The sequence below is a fragment of the Ursus arctos genome, unplaced genomic scaffold, assembly GCF_023065955.2.
Source record: "Ursus arctos isolate Adak ecotype North America unplaced genomic scaffold, UrsArc2.0 scaffold_30, whole genome shotgun sequence".
Lineage (NCBI taxonomy): Eukaryota > Metazoa > Chordata > Mammalia > Carnivora > Ursidae > Ursus > Ursus arctos.
This window is the reverse complement of record NW_026622986.1, coordinates 22,503,430-22,525,361: the sequence shown is the minus strand read 5'-3', so window position 1 is coordinate 22,525,361 and position 21,932 is coordinate 22,503,430. Positions and strand designations below refer to the sequence as shown.

Sequence of the window (21,932 nt, the reverse complement as noted above, 5' to 3'; positions counted from 1 at the left end):
TTAAAAATGAACAAATAAATACAAAGTGCATAAAAGTTAATTCTGTAGTTTACGTGGCAACCAAAACAGAAATACTTATGAAAATCATGTAACCAAAGCTAATATTGTTTTAAATCACAAAAAGTCTTCATGTAACCATTATTTGAAATTGATTTCTACCAACATTCTGCAAAATGTTAACAAAAATTAATATCCTCTACTCAGCTGGAGCTGGATGAGTTTTAACAAAATCCACTATTAGAAATGACACATGTACTGAGCTAGAAGCTATCCGCTTACAATGGAGCTTTGTTGTACGTTATTAAGATTTGATTTTCTTATGTTGTTTTGGACTTTACTGTCAACATACTTACCAACGCTGTGAAAACCCTGAAGGAATTCAGACTTGAGTGTTTCCTATTCTGGCATTTGCATGGTTTTGTCTCTGGTACTTGTTTCTCCCCACCCTCTATTTCTTTTGACTTTATCCAGTAACAGTTCCTCCACACATTGATGATGCTCTCTTGCCTTATAAAACACCTTGTCTTCCTCTCCCAGGAGAATACACCCCTACAGAACCTCTCCCTGCCAGGTACTGTTGAATAAAGACTTAGGCTAACTGTGCTCTGGTAAAGTGTCTTCCAAAATATGAATGCTTGTTAATATCAGGGAAATCAAGTTAGAGAGGACAGTGCTAAAAATGTTTGCTGATACAACAGGATTCTATCTGTTTTCAAGGAGTGAGTGTTAGAACAGTAGAGTGTGGTTGAGAGTGGGAATTATATTATTTTTAGTATGTTTATATCTCATGAAAAGTATAAGATAAGGTACTTACCATCAGGAAAATCACTCATAAGCCATTTTCCATAGCTCTTGGTAGCATGAGGGGAAGCTATTTATCACTCAGAAGATCTCCAGCCAAAAGTTAGGTGTTCTAGTTTGCACTCGAAGTTTGGGAATTTGGAGCCTGTTGGTAGATTAAGTGAATTGAACTTTGTTCTTGAAAACTATTACTTGCTAATGATCCAAAGTTTCAGAAATATTTGTTAATTCTCCAAATTCTTATATATATATATATAATATCTTGGCTGATGTTGAAATGAAGATTTAAATACCCTTATCTATGTTGGTAAAAATTATCCAATTATTGTATTTTTTAAGGCAAGGAAGGTTAATTTTTCAACCTGTAATAGTGCCTAGGGGCCTATCTCACAGAAATTTGGCTAACCTGCTTTGTGGATACCAAATAACTGGGAATTATCCTTGGAATTGGACAACATGTCCTTTAAATTGTTGACAATCCATTTTCTAATACTGTGTCAGAAAATAATATTTTATTCCTTAGTACTATTCAATGGGCTTTATGTGTTTTGGCAATTTTGCTAACCCCGGGAAAGACAAAATAATAGATTTTTCTATAATTCTATGAGACCACAGGAATAGGTGCTATGAGGCATCATGAAACTCCCTCATAGCTCTATGAAATCGTCACATCATACACTTGGAATCTTCATTGAGTCCCTGAAGTTATAGACAATTACATGTATTTAATGAATAAATTTCAATTTGACAAGTATTTCCTTAACACTTGTGCTGAGGGCTGTGGAAGAAACAGAGAGTCCTTGTTTCAGGACATTTAGTTCAGAAAAGGTATGTTGGGGCGGGGTATAGTGAGGAGTGATGGTATGACAGTGGTGATTAAAAGGACAATTACATAACTAATTTGAATACAAAGAAGAATGGCCCAAGGTCTCTAAGAAAGGCAAACATAAATTGGATTCTTCAGAGTGAGAAGACGTAACATCTGGTTGGGAAGATCATTTTATTTAATAGCCAAGGTATGGAAACAACTTAAGTGTCTGTGAACAGATGAATGGATTAAAAATGTGGCATATATGTGTAATATAATATTCAGCATGAGAAAGAAGGAAATCCTGCCACTTGTGATGACGTGGAGGGAGGCTGACGGTATTATGATAAGTGAAATAAGTCAGAGAAAGGCAAATACCATATAATTTCACTTATAAGTAGAATCTAAAAAAGCCAAAGTCATAGAAGAGTAGAATGGTAATTGCTAGGGGCTGTGGGATGGGGGAAATGAGGAGAAGTGTGGTCAAAGGGTACAACCTTCCAGTTACAAGATTAATGAGTTCTGGGATCTAATGTACAGCATGGTGACTATAGTTAATAATACTGTATTATATACTTGCAAGTTGCTAAGAGAGTAGATCTTGAATGTTCTCACCACAAAAGAGAAATGGTAGGTATGTCTTGGGACGGAGGTGTTAGCAACACAATACTGGTAATTATTTTGTAATGTACAAGTGTATCAAATCAACACATTGTACCCCTAAACTTACATTGTGTTATATGTCAATTGAATCTCAATAAAAATGAAAAAAAAAAAAAAAAGCAAAATACCCCGACTTCCTATATCTAGTTGGTATTTGAAAAAATTGGACAAGACTCCCAACATCCTATGGTTAAAATAAAATCTGATGAAGCAGCTTGTTCACTATTATATTTCCCATGCCTAGTACAATGCTAGCACACAGTATGTTCTCAGAAAACTTTCTTTGGTTGAATAAAATAAAATGGTTTTTGAGAAATTTAGATAGTTCAAAAGGTAATTTTTAGGGGTGCCTGGGTGGCACAGTCATTAAGCGTCTGCCTTCGGCTCAGGGTGTGATCCCAGGGTCCTGGGATCGAGCCCCACGTCAGGCTCCTCTGCTGGGAGCCTGCTTCTTCCTCTCCCACTCCCCCTGCTTGTGTTCCCTCTCTCGCTGGCTGTCTCTATCTCTGTCAAATAAATAAATAAAATATTTTTAAAAAAGCAATTTTTAGAAGCCTTAAAATTTCTCATTATCTTATAGTGATATGAATTTCTGAAATAGTATCTATACAAAAGATGACATTATATTCCTTTGCGTTTCTACTAATATGTTGATTTTTGATCTTTCTTATTTACAAATGTTGACCTGCCTTCTTGTAAGTCAGAAAACTTGAATGTTCATGCTCCTCTAATTCTCTACTCCATAGATTTTGGCAGAAAACTCCATTCTAAGGGGAGACTAGTTGAGCTGAAACTTCAAATAGAATCTGAGTCATACACATGTCTGGTAACATGAGGGAGATGAGAACGGCTGTACAAACACAGAAGGTAATGGGAAGGGAGCTACTTAATTCCCCCCCCCCCCCATCTTAATCAGGAAATAGTTTCCCCCCACTTTTATTTTTTTAAACAATATATTTCTTCAACAAAAACTTAATGATGAGTCACTTCTCGGAAGCAGAAATTTGATTTTCTAAATACTTAGTTAGCAGAGATCCAACAGTGACATTTAAAAATTATTCCGTTTCTGTAACTTGGTTACTTTTTAAAATAAGAGGACAACGTATGTAGACTGGTGTACCCCTACGTGATAATTCATGTCGACCATGCACTTACTACAAAATCTCAAATGCTTCCCCACATAAATCAGTTCTGAGACCTAAGAATCTAACTCATTAAAATTTACTTGCGATTCCTGTAACCTTTTCTCAGGAAGCAACAGCAGGTATAAAATGTGCAGTTTTTTATTTTTTTAATGTGTGCAAAGCTTTAATTCTAGTATATAAAAGAAAACCTTTTTTGGTAGGTAGTTGAAAAGCCTGGACGAGGGTGGGTGAGAAAGTCATGGAATTTTGGAAGTATGACGTAACTTATGGTAAATTAGAAATTTGTCACAGGATAGTGATGGAGGAGATGCCAGGCTGAGTCAGATTTTCTCAGTGCCTAGGCGACGATCTGGTTATAAATTAGGTTCTTTTGAAGATTGCACTAACATTTTTGGCCACTAGGTCATCAGCATTCACGTCTCCCAAATGCAGTAACGATAATTGTGAGTCAGTCCGCATATGGTGTAGCTGGTATTGTACTATTTATTGCTAGCGATAACTTCACAGTCTCAGTGTCTGGTGTTTGGGAGAATCTCACATCATTCTCTTGCGTAATAACCTCCAATGGCTCTATCCTATCTACAGAGTAGAGTAAAAATTCTTTAGTGTGATATACAAGGTCCTCCGTGATCTGTTTTGGTGATTTAGTATCTTCATCCTAAGCAACTATCCACCTACAATCCTACATCAAGATTCAGATCCCTCCCTCCGTCCTTCATGCTGCCAGAGAAACTTTTAGGGTCTCTGTTGCTGCATTCATCACAGTAAAGATAGATTCGTAAGTCATTCTCCTTGAGGGCACCGACCACAGTTTATTAAACTTTGTATGAACAGCCCCTGGTATATAGTTGGAGGGCCATAATGTTTGTTGAATTAATAAATACACAATCTTTTTTTTTAAAAAAAAACATAACTACTAAGTTAAATACTTGACATATGCAGTAGGCAGATTATGAGAATGAACTCAATGACTCTTGCCTTTGTAGACTCCCCTCCCCTTTGAGTGTGGCGAAATGAGATACAACTCCCATGATTACATTATATGGCAAAAGGGAGGTGATCTGGGTGGGCATAATATAATCGCACAAGCCCTATCAAAGCAGAGTTGTAGGGCACCTGGGTGGCTCAGCTGGTGAAGCAACTGCCTTTGGCTCAGATCATGATCCTAGAGTCCCCGGATGGAGTCCTGTTGCGGGCTCCCTGCTCAGTGGGGAGTCTGCGTCTTCCTCCGACTCTTCCCCTCCCATGCTCTCTCTCTCCCTCTCATTCTCTCTCAAATAAATAAATAAAATCTTAAAAAAAAAAAAAACGGTAGAAGAGAATGAAGTCAGAGATCCAAAGCTTGAGGGACCTGTGATGCGCTGTTACTGGTTTTCAAAGCAGAGGGGACCATGTGCCATGGATCGCAAATGACTGCCAGGATCTGACAGCCAGCAAAGAAATGGGGACCTCAGTCCTACAATGGCAAAGGCACTAAATTCTGCCAACAGCCTTTATGAATTTGGAAGTGGATTCTGCCATATCCTTCAGGTAACAGACCAGCCTGCTGACACCCTCATTTCAGCCCTGTGAGACCCTAAGCAGAGAACCCAGTCATGTTATCCCAGACTCCTGACCTATCCAACTGTGAAATAACAAACAGGGATTGTTGAAAGCCTCTAAGTCTGTAATAATTTGCTTTGTAGCAATAGAAAACAAGTACAGCTAGTGTGTAACCTCATCAGATAAATTGGATACATAAGTTCTGCTCTGTTTTGGTCTATTTATTTGTTTGTCTAATTAATGGATGATAGGTGCTCCCACATCAAATTGATGCTTGTTAAATAGGCAAGAGTGTTTAGTCCAAGGCAGTTTGGTCATTTCAAATCAAGTAACAAACTGTTATGGGATATTTTCTACATTTCATGCACTCTGCAGAGCTCTGGCTGAAATTCAGCCCTGAATATAATATACATAGTCAGAACAGCTTGATGTTCCAGCTCATGACAGCAGAGACATAATTGCAGACAGAAATTTCATGTCAGAGAAGTGAACATAATAGCCTTAAAGTTTGAATATTCAGGGGGCTTCTGTGGTAGCAAGTACATTTATTTCCCAGTCACTAGTTCTGCTTGGTTCTGTGCCAAATATGCCTGGCATTTATAATTTTTTTTGGCATTTTAATTTTTAAAAAACTTTTGGATAATATCCTAATTTTCTTATTTTTAAGAAACAGATCTTGAATTTTTTAATGCTTAAAAAATCCATTAATGATGGTTAGGCAATTAGAAATTTATACACTGGATTTTAAGAATAGTAAGGAATATTTTAGGTGTAATACTGGCATATGGTTTTGTTTAAAAAAAAAGTCATTCCTTTTAGAGATTCATATGTGAATCCATACAGGTGGTATAAGAAACTTGCTTTCACATAGTATGTAGATTGAAGGGAGTGGATGGGAGTTTAGGTGGGACAATGGGTTGACTGTGGTTGATGGTTGTTTGGCTGGATGTTGGGTATATGGGAAGTGATTTTTATGTATTTTTTTTACTTTTATTTATTTATTTTTAAAGATTTTATTTATTTATTTGACAGAGAGAGAGAGACAGCCAACAAGAGAGGGAACACAAACAGAGGGAGTGGGAGAGGAAGAAGCAGGCTCCCAGCGGAGCAGGGAGCCCGATGCGGGGCTCGATCCCAGGACTCTGGGATCATGCCCTGAGCCAAGGCAGACGCTTAATGACTGAGCCACCCAGGTGCTCCATGGGAAGTGATTTTTAAGATTCATTTTTAGGGGTGCCTGGGTGGCTCAGTTGGTTAAGTGTCTGCCTTTGGCTCAGGTCATGATCCCGGGGTCTTGGGATAGAGTCTCGCATCAGGCTCCCTGCTCAGTGGGGAGTCTTCTTCTCCTTCTGCCCCTCTCCCCACTCATGCTCACTCACTCTTGTTTTCTCTCTCTCTCTCTTGCAAAAATAAATTAAAATCTTTTAAAAATTTTGTCTTTAATACATCTAAAAGAATATTTGCTTATCTTTATATAGCACTTGTCATACCTTAGGGTTGATGTTTTCAGGATAACTAGTCAGTCATATAGCTAGAAATTGAAGTATTAATGAATTGCACAGCTTTGGAATTGCTGAAGTGACTTTATGCTAAGTAAGGCATGATGACGATCGTTCACACTGTGGTCAACTCCTCCCGTATTTATTAAAGAGCTTTAGTGTGCATTGAATCATGACAGATCCCATGGTATATAAAGAAGTCTTAAAAAATGGCTAGATGTTTTTGCTGGATCGCTGAGACCTATCTCTGATACATGAAGAGCTGGCCATGAGGTAGGCTGGCCCCACAACTGCACTGCCATGTCTGTAGGCTTTCTCAAACATAAAAAAGAAATAAGACTGAGAATATCATATTATTGGCACTTTTCTAAGGGTATGCACATTGGGAAGTTGGAATAAATATTTTTGTGTAGCTTTTTTGATGATGAAGATGAGAATGGTGAGATCCCCAGATGGCATACCGTAATGCAGGGTTTGTGGTTTGGGGAGTGGGGTAGGAAAGTCTTGGGAGCAGTAAAGTAGTGGCTGAGCATTCAGCACTTCTGTATCCTTCCCCCATATCACACCAGCCTCTCTTTTACGTAAAAGTTAAACTAATGATTAATAACTGGTATGCATTAGAAATCTGCTGGTGGTGCCCACATATGCACCGGCTCATAAATTGGTAAGAAACCAATAAATGCTACATAGCACTTAGAAGCAAGTCTCAAACACAAAACACATGTAGGATGCAGAGTTAAGACTATATAAGTCAGTGCTGTAAATGTGGAGACTTGAGCTAAGCCTCAAAAGAAGTGAAGTCACCTTTTCCTGCAGATTAATTGTTGTGCAGGGAGATACGTGGCAGAGAGGGGACCAATGGAAGAGCAACCTGGCTGGAACTGGGGCTTCAGACACGGATGTGAGCATAGGAGACAAGACCAGCTGGTAGAGCGCCTGAATTCCTGCCAGAGAGAAGTTTTAGAGTTGATCTAATAGACAATGGGGAGCGATTCACTTTTGTTAAACAGGTGGTGCTAATTAATTGAGGATAATCAGAAGTCAGCTGCTCAGCAACAAGTTAGCTGAAGAGTTGTAGTTTGTTAAGGAGTATTTGTGTTGGAGAAGTGTTTCCTACACTAGTCTGAAAAGAATCACTTGGGGGCAATTGTTCAAAGTGCGCCTGGGTGGCTCAGTTCATTTAGCTCTGGCTTCAGTTCAGGTCGTGATCTCAGGGTCCTGGAATGGAGCCCCACATCCGGTGTCCTTGCTCAGAGGGGAAGCTGCTTCCCCCTCTGCCCTCCGCTGCTTCCCCTGCCTGTGCTCTCTCACTCTCCCTCTGTCAAATAAATACATAAAATCTTCAAAAAAAAATGCAGATTGGCAAGCCCGTCTTCTGGCATTTATGTTTCAGTGGATTTTGGATAAAAACTGTTTTTACAAGCTCACAGAGCGAGACTTGTTTGTGCATAGCTCTCTTCTAAATAGTTAGAAAATGCATTTAATACCATATTTAGTGTTTGCCCTGACTTCAGTGAGATTAGGCAGAAAAGACAGCCATGATGAGGAAGAAAGACCTTTGGAAATTTCATTTAAGCAATTTGGCATTTTCCATTTAATGGCTTTGAATGAATCCCCCAACTTTTCGAGTCTTTTCTGTCACTAAGAAGTTTCTGAATTGTGGTATATAGAAAAGCCCACATGCTTAGCTTTAAAGATCTTTAAGATATCGCTAATATTACCAGATAGTTTGTAATGAAATGTCCAGTCTTTGTCTCAACATTACAATTATCTTTGATAGCAGTTGAGGATTTTTCTACTTTTGACCAGCAGAGGGAGCTATGACTCTTGATATAAAGAGTTTTTTCCCCTCCAGGTAGAAATAACGCCACCAACCTATTACACCCTAGAATTTATAATTAATAGCCTTCATAATTTATAACTTGGGACGTCTACATACATTCTTATGATACTCCTTTTTACATACCTCCCGTATGAACTTCTTTGCCAGTTGAAATGGACTATATTACCAAGATATTTTTGGCTCTTTCTTTCCCATCCACTTTTACTCATGCTTTCTCTTTTTTGGAACATCAATGATGATCACCTCTCTAAATTTGTCTTGCTTGAGACCCAGTTCAGAAGCAACTCTTTAATGAATCCTCTGATCTCCCAACTCTGAATTTGTATGGCATGGTTAAGTTCCTGTTTTATAGCATTAATACAACTATTTATGTTTATTTAAAGAAATGTTTTTTGTTACTTTTCTACTATATCGTAATTGGCTTGCCAGATAAAATACCGGACACCCAGTTAAATTGGAATTTCTGATGAACAACAACTTCTTTTTTTTAGTCTAAGTATGTCCTATGAATTATTTGGTACACATTTATACTAAAATTGTTTGTCTGGAATTCATATCTAACTGGGCATTTTGTTTTTTTATTTGACAAGCTGGGTAACCCTAATCATTAGCACTTTGTAGAGTTTTGCTTTGTTCATATTCATAACCTCAGAGCACAGTGTCCGCTCATAGTGGTTGCTCAAATAAAAGGACCAAAGTGTAATATGTGGCTAAATTATTAGAGTACGAAGGGCTATCACTTTTGTAAGCAACAATGACTTTGAAATTACCTACATTTGTATTACACTAATGTGTTGACAGTGAATTTTTTTTTCATTCTAAAACAGAAAATAGTTGTAAAAAGAATTCTGCTAGTTAGAAACTTCAGGATTTAACAATAAGAATTGGAAGAAGCGTTTGAAATATATTTAAAGAGTCTTAAAATATCTCAGGTTGTTAAGAAACATTATGTGGTTAGGAAATTCTCTTGCGAGATGATTATAGATCCCTTACAAGGAAAAAAAGTGTTGTTTTAAAGGTGCATTATACATTGAATCAAGATATAAGTTATAAAAAAAGATAGCCCTGATACTACTCATTGTTTAGAACAATGAGTTTATTCCCATACTTTGCCTTTGAATAGGAAGGAAAAAGCCTTATACAGGTACTACCCTGTTTGAGTACATGAATTTTGTATACTTAACCTAAGATATTGACAAGACTCGCTATGTTAAACCAAACCTAGGGCATTTCTCCATAAATTTCTTAAGGTTTTTGACTTACTAACCTAGAAAAGATAGAGCAAATATTCATAATTTTCCTCTATCAAAATGCAAATACTATACAGTCTCTGAAACCTCCCTCAAACAATTGAAAGTCATATGTTGGGTAACCTTACGACTAAATTCCATTACACTTAGCATGACACGACATTAGTACATAAAGAGATGAAATTATATTGATACAGCGAATTTAAAAGAATGGCAATCTAAAACAACTGATTGATGCACACAGGCGATCTCAGAAGTGACTGCAAGTTGTAAACAATGTTAATCTCATTAGGTTTATACAGTTTATAATAACAATGTAAAAACAATTCTGCACCTATTAGCTACAACCGAAAAAAAAGAAGGTGCTACTCACTGTTGGCAACACTTCATAGACTGTTAGTGGGAGTGAAAATGGGTGGACTTTCTCCAGAACCAAGTCCACCACTTGGCTGTGGTTCTGTTTGCCGCAGACCTTTCAGAGTTCATACACTGCACCTACTCAGAGTCCTTTATAAACTCTCACTAAGGAAATACAAGAAACCTCATAAAAAGGCAAATGTGCTGATAATCCCATTACATTTGAGGAAGGGAGGGATGTTCACAGTTCCTGATGGCGAGGCCAGGAGTGACCCTCGGAAGCCCCCCCCGCCCCCGCCTTGCTGGCCATGGCCCAGAGCTCGCCTTTTCTTAAGGGACCCTTCACTTCTGGCTCTGATGTTGCCTCCTGTCGAGAACTACCTTCCTGACATCTTAATCCCCAGCTCCTATGTGGATGACCTCACAGGGGCTGCTACCATAGAATACTATAGACTGGGTGGCTTATAAAGAACAGAAATTTGTTTCTTACAGTTCTGAAGGCTGGAAGTCTAAGATTAAGGCACCTGCAGATTCTGTGTCTAGGGAGGGACTGCTTCCTGGGACACAGACATCCCTCTTCTCACTGTGTCCTCATGTGGTCAAGGGTCTTGAGAGAGTTCTCTGAGTCTCTTCTTAAAAAGGCACTAATCCCCTTCATGTGGGCTCCACCTTCAGACTAACGACCTCCCAGGGGCCCCACCTCCCAAAGCCACTATATTGGGGATTAGGTTTCAACAAATGGCCTTTGGGGGGGACACGGACATCCAGTGTATAGTGCACTCTGGGAGGAAGCAGCGTAGAGCCTTGATTTGCTTCTAGTCTTGGGCCTGGAAGGCAGACCCATGTCCCCCATCACTTTTGCAGGTTACAAGTGAGAGTGGATCTGGAGGGTGAATGGAAAACACAGAATGTGGTCCTCATTCCTTATTATAAAGGAGGTTTAAAGATTAGGGACGACATATCTGCAGTGACCCCTAGGACTGGGGGGAAGCACTAAGGGCCCATGGAAGAGTGGACATTTGGACAAAGTTTCCCCATGTTCAGGACTGCTGGCAGTAAATTCAACCTGGGGGTTTTGATACCTCCTATGCTCCTAGCTCCTTGGTCTTAGGGAGGATATAATTCACGATATTTCTATAGTTTGCTTTCCACCCTTTCACCAGCCCTATTATATGCATGTTACCTAACTTGCAGACATTCAGATTTGAAGTGTATTTTCAAGATAATCTTTTAAATTACCAATCTTAAATCTTTAAAACTGTATCCTGCAGTTTTGTAGACCTTTTAGTATCCCAACCACTTTCAGTATCCTTCCAGTTTAGCTAGGTAATTCTTTCTACTTTATTACAATAGAATAAAATATTTCTACATTCTTCCTTACGGTCATTAAAAATTTAAAATATCAGGTATCTGGTTCTTACCTGTTCAAAATGAATCCAGATGTTCACCTACTGAAAAGGTGCCAGGTTTTTTTTTCTATCATAGATTTAACTTTGGAAAATAAATTTGGAACAATTCTGTAGGGACTGTTGGTCACAGATGGCTGAGTGATAATAAATCCTCAGGTTGAGATACAGTCCTTCTGGACTGTGGCACTTGAACTGATTTTAATAATTTAAAATACTCTACCCTGCATCATCCAAGTAAACAGAAGGTATTTCTTGTTAAAGTATTTCTTTCTTTTTTTTTTTTTTAAAGATATGTCATTAGCTTGTGACACCTTAATTTTGTTCTTACTCTTCATTCGATACTTTGGTATCTCTTCCAGGAATTTGCTCCTTCTCTAAAGGCCATAAAAAGGTTCAATTTCTTAAATCTTTGAAAATAATCCCTCTTCCTGCAGGACACTCTCTCATGTATTTCCAAGCTGAGTTTTATAATGTTCTGTCTCTTACTTGTCATCACGCCATTGTAATTAACAGCTAATATATCTGAGCTCCTCAGAGGCAGGGATCACTTTCTTATCAATCATGACATCTCCATAGCTTAGCAGACTGCCTGGTATATAATAAGTGCTCAATAAAAAAAAAAAAAAAGAAGAACAGTCTTTTAAGTCAGAAGTTGATACATCATTTATATTGTTCAGTAAAGGATAAAGAAAAGATTTAGTAAGTTCTCTGGTTATTCTAGTTAAAGTGTTTTAAACTATTTTACAAGGAAAAGGGAGGTTATATATTTCTGATTCACATAGAATTTTAATACAACTTCTAAATGCTAATGTATTACATTCAAGAGCTTAAAACATTTTTTCTTGTGTTGTTGATTTTTGTAAGCCAGGGCCCCAAGTAGAACCTGATGGCACATTCCAACTGGGATAATTCACTGGGAGGGGAATGGAGTATGTTTCAAAAGGGAAGTACAGAAAAGAGATGATCAAGATGGAGAGAAATTTCAAGAGGTAGTGTAGAACTTTGGGACTAATATCAATAGGGATGTGGCCACCCCACAGAATACTGGAACTTGAAAAAATAAAGTCATACTTTTTTGAGGGAAACAGACCTTCCATCAAGGAAGAGGACCATCCTGAGGCAACCCAACTGTACTCTTCTCTCTCCTTTTGATCTTCTGGGCTCCAGACTGACCTAACCAACAGTAAGCCATGGAAGAATCAACCATGTTGCTGTGGTCTTTACAGGCTGACTTCCTCATGCATCCATGGAGAAGGATGGAGAATGGATTTGGAGGGTGTTGGGAGATAGAGGGCATGGTGATCACTGGTTGTGATAATGAGGTACTTTCTCAATGGGATATTAATATTGGTTAAAGAAAGCCATACAATCAGCAAAAAAACAAGTCTACTGTATTGGTATTTTCCTTGTATTTAGTTTTATTTAAGTGCAATTAAAGCAATCCTGACCTTTGGGAACTGCAATGGGTGATAAGAAATGATGAGCCCACAAAAGCCTTCCATTGGACAGTATTAGCTGGAATGTGGTTGAATTGAGTTCCACAGATTGCATTGCTTTTGACCTAAGGTTCATCTTCATACAGAGTTCAGGGCCACATTTGCACTAATGGGATATTTCATCCCATAAGGGAATACATTTCTCAGTTCACTAAAATGCTTTCCTCTTGCATCACTCTTCTTAATAATGTGAAGAGATTTCTCCAACTGGGTTCACTGTGTATTGCCTGCAATATGCAATTTTTTCAAACACTATATTATCTTAGACTACTTCCTTCAATTTAAATTTGAGTAAATGGTGTTTTAGTTCTATGAAAATCCTCTTTATGCTCTATATTGGACTTAAGTAGATAACAATTTTCACATTTCTGGCTAAAAAGAATATTGATGCCCAAATAAATTTGAAAATAGAAGACATTATACATATTGAGTCCATCAAACTACAGATATGTAGTATATATCTGATACTTACCTGAAATTGACATGCTGACATAGGAAATTAATGTCTTTAAAAATATGTGTGTGTAGAATAGTAAACATAGTTTAGTATTTTGACAAACACACCACTGGTACTCAACAGAAAAAGCACCCAATGTTGGCAGTGGACTCTAACTGAAACCAGTAGTTTAAAAGTCATTAGACCAGGGGCGGCTGGGTGGCTCAGTAGTTAAGCATCTGCCTTTGGCTCAGGGCGTGATCCCGGAGTTCTGGGATGGAGCTCCACATCAGGCTCTTCCGTTGGAAGCCTGCTTCTTCCTCTCCCACTCCCCCTGTTTGTGTTCCCTCTCTCGCTGGCTGTCCCTATCTCTGTCAAATAAATAAATAAAATCTTAAAAAAAAAAAAGAAGTCACTGGACCAGGGGTGCCTGGGTGGCTCAGTCAGTTGGGCATCTGTGTTCAGCTCAGGTCATGATCCTGGGCTTCTGGGATGGAGCCCCGCATCTGGCTCCCTGCTCCATGGGGGGGGTGGGGTCTGCTTCTCCCTCTGCCACTGCCTGCAGCTCCCCCTGCTTGTGCTCTCTCTCTCTCTGTGTCAAGTAAATAAATAAAATCTTAAGGAAAAAAAAGAGGTCACTAGACCATTTGCAAAAATGGTAGAGTTCAACTTGTATGTCACTGCAAACACTGTATCCCATAATTACAAAATATGCCATATTTACACGTGAAAAATCTGAAGTCTTTTGGAAAAGATTTGTTTAGTATGTTTAGCAGGTTTGTCAAACATGTTTTAAGTAAAACTGCATGCAGAAAGAAAGTGCTGTCAGTTTATTTCGTTTTGTCACAGTTGGATCGGATGAAACTGACTAGTTTCCTCTAAAACCAACTCATTTGGATAACGGCACATTTTGATTTGGCACATCAATACTTTTATATATTTTTATATATTATATATTTTATATATTACAAAAAAGAAAATGCTTAACCTACTAAAAACTTATGGAAACAAATAAAAATATTTAATATGAGCCCTCCTCAAAGACAACAAAATTCAGAGTCCAGAAAAATTTCTAACTGAAGAGATCGCATTTTGGAAAGGGGGCAGCATTGCGTAATGAACTCACCTAGAAATAAGAAATCTAGGATAAAATCCTTAATATTTTTCCATTGAATTGGAAGTGGTAGTTAATAGCTTGAGTGCTGGGGCTTAGCCACCTGCCTTTGAATATAACCCCTTTGCTAGTCACATGAGCCTGAGAAAATAACTTAGCCTTTCTGTGCTTCAGTTTTCTTATTTTTAAAAATGAGGATCCTAAAATACCTATTTATTTAAAATACCTTTAAATAAAATTATTTAAAAGTTAATATGTGTGAAATTCTTAGAATTGTGTTGGTATATAGTAGTGCTATCTAAATATTAGCTATTATTAATTGTTGAATTGAGTACCACTTTATTCAGTGATTGACTGGCTCTGTAAAGGTTAATCTCAATACAGTTCGATTTAGTTAACATAAAATATGCTAATGAGAGCCTCAGCTAATGCTTAAAGTTTTTGCGACTATATATTTATGCATCAAACCTTTCTTAAATCTCTGCTCAATACCAGGCCTACGATAAATACTGGGAAAAGCATAGTAAGAGAGACATAGGTCCAGATATCATGAAGCTCACAGTCAAGTAGACAATATGATATGTTGATGAGTAAAGGTTGTAGAGCTATGTTTGAGTCTGAACATTGGGGGATACCCAAACTATTATCTTCTGCATGGTTATAGCTCCAAAATTTTCATGTCTTATATTTGTCCAAATTGTCAAGTACGTCTTGTCTTACTCTTCAAGTCCTGGAAATCCCTTCGAGCTTTGAAGGTCTAGAGTAATACTCCTGAATTGTATCCGGAGAAAGGAACAAGACCCTAGGATCCCTCTTTAGTCACATCACCTAAAGCAGAGTGTGGGCAAGGGGAGATTCCACATCCTAATCCTTCTTTCTCCTTCCCATGAGTGTCTCTCACCCTCCCACCTCCATGACTGTCCCACAGCAGAGACTTGGGAAGGTACTTCCTTCATTCAGTACCCAAAACAGAACTCGAAGACAAAGCATCTCTGAATGCTTGACTCACTTCTCATTTCTCTTAGAATTTCCTTCCTAGGTCAATTTATTAAGGGTGATTTTTAGAAACAGAAGTACCATTTGTTTGATTGATTTATTCTTATTTTAAAATCTGTGTTTTATTGACATTAATTTCTGGAGCTCCTTTGGGTCTGATTATGTTGTGTGACATTTCTGCTCATTTTCCTTCATGTGTTCATGTCTCCTTTGGTGCTTAGCTATTGTTTAATTTGTGCCAGATACTGCAATTGCAGAATTGTTTATAGAAGTAATTTGAAGCTTCAGACAATGTTATCTTCCTCCAGAGACGGCTTTATGTGTGCTTTTGCCAGGCCTTTGAGAGCTGGCAATCTGGGATCATCTCATTCCAGTATCAGAGACTGAGAGGCTCCAAAGCTGGACTGCACTTCCAGTGAGGTCCTGTGAACTTCCAGTTCAACCTTACATCAGGGAGCAGAAGCAAGCCTCAACCTAAAGCAAGCCTCTCCTGGAGAAGGAGCAGGGAAAGGAGGGGGAGGAAGAGCTGGAGAAGGAGGGAGAAGAGAGGAGAAGAGGAGGAAGAGGAGGAGGAGAAAAGGGAAGGAAGGAAGGAAAGAAAGATAGGGAAAGGAAAACATGTATGAGGGAACTTTCTATCTTCGAAGGAATGTAGGCCAAAGAAGAATCTCTAGTTCTAGGGAACTTGAGTCAGGGAAGCCCCGGAGTTATAAATAAAAACAAGTATTTTGCTTCTGTCTTAAACCTCATTAAAGGATACTAAAAAACTCCTGCTCATCTCTAGCAAAGTCACTGTCCAAACTGCACAGAACACATTCCTCCAACTTAAAGACGCTCTACAATGAGTTAATTAGAGATTCCTTTGTAGACACTACAATGAAGGTAAAGTAAGCTGGGAGTGAGGATGGGGATGAAGGAAGGGAACAGGGCAGGATGAAAGACTGGGAAGTATTTCTGGCTCCGATTTAGGCTTCTTTACGCTTGGAATATTTTATAATTACTAGATAAATAGAAGAGTTTGAAAGGTATGGAGATCAAGAGTTACTTGTCATATAATTATTTTTGCATTTTCCATGGTAAAGAAAGTACTACAAATGGGAAAAATGGTGAAGCGTATAGATTAAAGGTGAAATTTCTTGCACTTCTGTCCTTCAAAATTACTTTCCATTGTGACCACTGGTATCAGTTTTGGGTGAATTCATGATTATTTCCTATACAACATTTTAAAAAATTGCAGTTAAATATATATAACATGATATTGGTAATTTTAACCAGCTGTAAGTATACAATTCAGTTTTTTGTTATATATATATATATATATATATATATATATATATATATATAAGTGTACAATTTATTTTTATTGTTTTATGATACTTTTAAGGGTGTGATTTACAAAGTGTAAAATACACAGATCTTAAGTGTTTAGTTAAATGACCTTACATGATGTAAACCCCAAACAAGATTAGAGTATTATAATTACCTATAATTACCTAAAAAGATCATGTGTGCTTCCGAGCCAACCACTATTCTGAATTCTACTGCTAACGGTTCATTATAACTGTTACATGAACTTAATATAAATGAAATAATAAAGTATCTGTTATTTGTATTGGTTCTTTTACTCATTATTAATTTTTGAGATTCATCTATTTGTGTATTTTAATACTTCATTTCTTTTCCTTACTGAATAGTATTCCAAGTATAAATATACAATATGTTTCTCTATTTTCCTTTGATAGATTGTTTCCAGATTGGGCCCAGTATGAATAAGACTGCTCTGATGATGATGATGATATTTTTGTGCAAAAATATGTAGTAGTAAAATTGCTGGGATACAGTGTAGCTTAACATTTAACTTCGTAGGAAATTACCAAAGTGGTCATTCCATTCTACTTTCCTATCAGCAGTACATCAACATTGGAATTCTCTTCTCACAAACATAGGGAGTTGCCAGTCTTAAATTTGAATCATTCTGTTGAGTGCATAGTGTTATCTTTTCTTTTGAATCTCCCTGATTACTAATGATTTGGAGAAACTTCTCATGTCCTTATTAGTCATTGGTATATTATTTTTTATGAAGTGTCTGTTCAGATCTTTTGCCTTTTTAAAAATTTGGGGTGTTCATATTTTTAGCGTCGATTTGTAGGAATTTTGTTTAGGTATTCTGACTATGAATTCCTTTCCAGATGTATGTGGTGAGAATATATTTTTCAAGCAAGGGTCTCCTTACTTAGTTTCTTAATGTTATCTTTCGATGAAAAGAAATTTTTAATTTTAATGAAGTCTAAATAATCTTATCTTTTTATGGTTAATATGTTTTATGTTTTTTAAAAAATATCTTTGCTGGGGTGCCTGGGTGGCTCAGTCAGTTAAGTGTCTGACTCTTGGTTTCAGCTCAGGTCATGATCTCATGGGTGGTGGGATCAAGCCCCGCTTCAGGCTCCATGCTCAGTGGGGAGTCTGCTTGAAGATTCTCTCTCCCTCTGCCTCTGTCCTCCCCCCTGCACATTGTGTGCTCTTTCGCTCTCTCTCAAATAGATAAATCTTTTAAAAAATTCTAGGAGTTTTTAATTTTTGGCTATTTCAAATTAATTTTTGAGTATGCAGTGACAAGTCTCCCCAGCACTTATTTTGAAGAGTCTCCATTTTCCCCATTGAGATGACTTCTGCTTTTGTAGAAAATCTATTGACCCTACATGTGTAGAGACATTCTGGACTCCGTTCATCAATATTTATCTGTTATTATGGCCATTTGTTACAGCCTAGATTAACACACAGAATAATTAATATTAGTAACCCTTTTGAAATAGGGTAGTGAATTTCCTCCACCTTTATTTTACTACTTTAAGAGTTTCTTTACTATCTTATGTTCTTCATATTTCCATATACATTATAGAACCAGCTTACTAATTTCTTTAAAAAATCCTGCTAGAATTTTGATTGAAACTGTGTTGAATCCAAAACTCAATAGAGGAGAATAGATATCTTAACAAGATGTATAATCAGTTTCGTCTATTTCTCTATTATTTAGATTTTTCATTGCTATGAGCAATGATTTTAGTTTTCTATTTAAAGATCTACCATATATTTTGCTAGATTAATTTCAAGAGATGTGATTTTTTAAAAATGCTATTGTAACAGTAGTTTTATATTTTATCTTCCAATAATTTGTTGCTATTATACAGGAGTACAACTGATTTTATATGTTGATCTTGCATCCTGAAACCTTGCTAAGTTCTCTATATTATGTACATAATCATGTTGTCTGTTAATTTTGACAGTTTTATTCCTTGTCAATATTTATGAAATCTTAAAATCTTTTTCTTTCTTTAACAAACTGGCTAGAACCTTTACTATGTTGTTATATAAAGTGGTGAAAGTGAACAGTCTTGCTTTATTCCAATCATAAGTGTTTAATATTTCCCTATTAATATGATTGTAGGAATACAGTTTTTTTCCTTTAAATCAATGAGTGTTGACTTTTGTGTAATGCTTTACTTTATAACTATCGAAGTGATCATTTGATTTTTTTCTCTTTGATTCTATTAATGTACTGACTTATACTGATTGATTTTTGAATGTGAAGCCAACCTTGCATTCCTGTGAGGGGAACTCCACTTAGTCAAAATTATCTTTTTCATATATTGCTAATCTTGATGTATCATTATCTTATTGATTTTTTAAAAGATATTTTATTTATTCATTGAGAAAGAGAGAGAGAGAGAGCATGCACACAAGCAGGGGGAAGGGTCAGAGGGAGAGGGAGAAGCAAACTCTGAGTGGAGAGCCCAAAGGTAGATGCTTAAACAACTGAGCCTCCCAGGCACCCCTATTATTTCTTCTTTAAATGTATGAATGAATTCAGCATTGAAGCCATCATAGGCTGGAATTTTTTTTGTGTGTATGTGTATGTGAGAAAGTTTATGATGACATAAAAATTCTTTCATAGATATGGGCTGCTCAATTTTAAAAATGCATCTTGGGTCAATTTTGATAAGTTGTATTTTGGAAGAAATTATTCCATTTCATACTAGTGTTCAGGTTAATTGACAAAACATTGCTTATAACATTCCTTTATTGCTTTATCTTTAAATTCCTTTATATATTTGCATAATATGGTATATTTTTCCTTTTGGTTCCTGATATTGATAATTTTTCCTTTCTCTATTTTTTTTCCTTGATAAATCTTGTGGAGGTTTGTCAACTTTTAAAAACATTATCACAACCAGATTTCACTTTGTTGATATTCTATACTGTTAGTCCATTTCCTGCTCTATTGGTTTTTACTCTTACATTTATGTTTCCTTTCTTAGGTTTAAGATGCTCTTCATTTTGTTTCAGGTTTTGATTAAAAACAGTAGCTCAGTTTTAACTCTCGGCCTGCAAACACTAAAATATTTCCTGATTCCTGTTCCATTTGCTGATCTCTGTTTTAGACTGAGAAACTTAATTTTTTTCTTTCAGCTTTTTAATTATACTAATCCACTGTGTTCTGGCATCCATTCTCTCTGATTACAAGTCAACATTATTTTAATGGTTGTTTTTATCCTCTTTACAGCTTATTCTTATGGAAACTGAGGTCTTTGATTTAACATAATTCTTCCTAAATGGATAAGTTCTTAGAAGCAAACTTCCAAGACTAAATTATAAAGTAATAAAAAAAATATGGACAGACAGATTACTAAAAAGAAGAATGAATCAGTAATTAAAAACCTCCCACCAAACAAAGTCCAGGACAAGATGGCTTCACTGGTGAATTCTGCCAAACATTTGAAGAATTAATACCAATACTTCTCAGACTCTTCTAAAAATAGAAGAGGAAGAAACGCTTCCGAACTCATTATACGAGGCCAGCATTGCCCCAATACCAAAACCAGACAAGGACACCACAACTAAATTATAGTTTTATGTTTCTGATGAACATATATGCAAAATTCCTGATCAAAATATTTAAAAAGTAAATTGAACAATATATTAAAAGGATCATACACCATTATCCAGCGGGATCTATTTCAGAGATGCAAGAGTTGTTCAATATCTGCAAATCAATGTGCTATACCACATTAACAAAATAAAGGATAAAAACTATATGATCATCTCAATAATGCAGAAAAAAACATTTGACATAATTTAACACTCTCAACGAAATGCATATAGAGGAAACATACCTCAACATAATAAAAGCCATATGTAACAAAACCACAGCTATTATATTCAATGGTGAAAAGCTGAAAGTTTTCCCTCCAATATCAGGAGCAAGAAAAAGAGGCCCATTTTCATCACTTACATTCAACATAGTATTGGGAGGCCTAGTCACAGAAACTGCATGAAAAAAAGAAATAAAGGCATCCAGACTGGAGAGAAAGAACTAAAACTAACTATTTGCAGATGACACAATACTATTATACAGAAAACCCAAAAACTTCACCAAAAAATGTTAAAATAAATATAATAAATAAATAAATTGATTAATTAATTCAGCAAAATTGCAAGATACAATTTACAAAAATCTGTTGCATTTCTATATAGTAATAATGAGCTACCAGGAAGAGAAATTAGGAAATAAATTAAGAGGTTATACCATTTATAATTGTGCCAAAAAGAATAAAATATCTAGGAATAAATTTAACCAAGGAGGTAAAATACTGATACATTAAAAATGAACTGAAGAAAGACACTGAAGAAGACACAAATAAATGGAAAGATATCTTGCACTTAATGGGTTGGAAGAATTAATATTGTGAAAATGTCCATACAGCTCAAAGCAATCTGTGGATTCAATGCAATCCCAATCAAAATTCCAATGGCATTTTTCACAGGATTAGAATAAATAATTCTAAAATTTATGAGGAACCACAAAAGATAGCTAAAGCAATCCTGGGGGAAAACAGCTACAGACGTCACACTCCTTGATAACAAATTATATTTCAAAACTCTAGTAATCAAAGTAATCTAGTGATCTAGGAATCTTTCTAGAGAGCCCAGAAATAAACCCATGCATATATGGCCAATTAATTCATGACAAAGGAGGCAAGAATATGCAGTGGAGAAAGTCTCCATGATGTTGGAAAAACTGGACAACCACATGTAAAAGAATGGAAATGGACCATCATTTTACACAAAAATTAACTCAAAATGGATTAAAGACTCGAATATACAACCTGAAATCATAAAGCCCTTAGGAAAAAACCACAGGTATAAAGCTCCTTGACATCCATCTTGATGATGATTTTTTTGGATCTGACACTACAAGCAAAGGCAATAAAAGCAAAAATAAACAACAGGAACTACGCCAAACTAAAAAGCTCCTATACAGCAAAGGAAACCATCAACAAAATGAAAAGGCAACCTACTGAATGGGAGAAAATATTTGCAAATGATGTATCTGATAAGGTGTTAACATCCAAAATATATAAAGAGCTCATACACTCAATAGCCAAAAAACCAAACAATCCAATAAAAAATGGGCAGAAGATCTGAATGATATTTTTCTTAAGAATATCTACAGATGACCAGCAGGTACATGAGAATATGCTCAACATCACTGATCACAAGGGAAATGCAAATCAA

The 21,932-nt window shown here is 36.5% G+C and overlaps 1 long non-coding RNA gene across 1 annotated transcript in view; it reads right to left on the bottom strand.

Annotated features, from left to right (window-relative positions):
• Window positions 1–821: 821 nt before the first annotated feature.
• The window catches only part of LOC130542193 (uncharacterized), a 329,041-nt gene continuing 307,930 nt past the window's right edge, over window positions 822–21,932 (bottom strand). The window contains exon 4 of the long non-coding RNA XR_008956568.1: window positions 822–946. This is a non-coding gene — a long non-coding RNA (uncharacterized LOC130542193). The remainder of the gene's footprint in view (window positions 947–21,932) is intronic.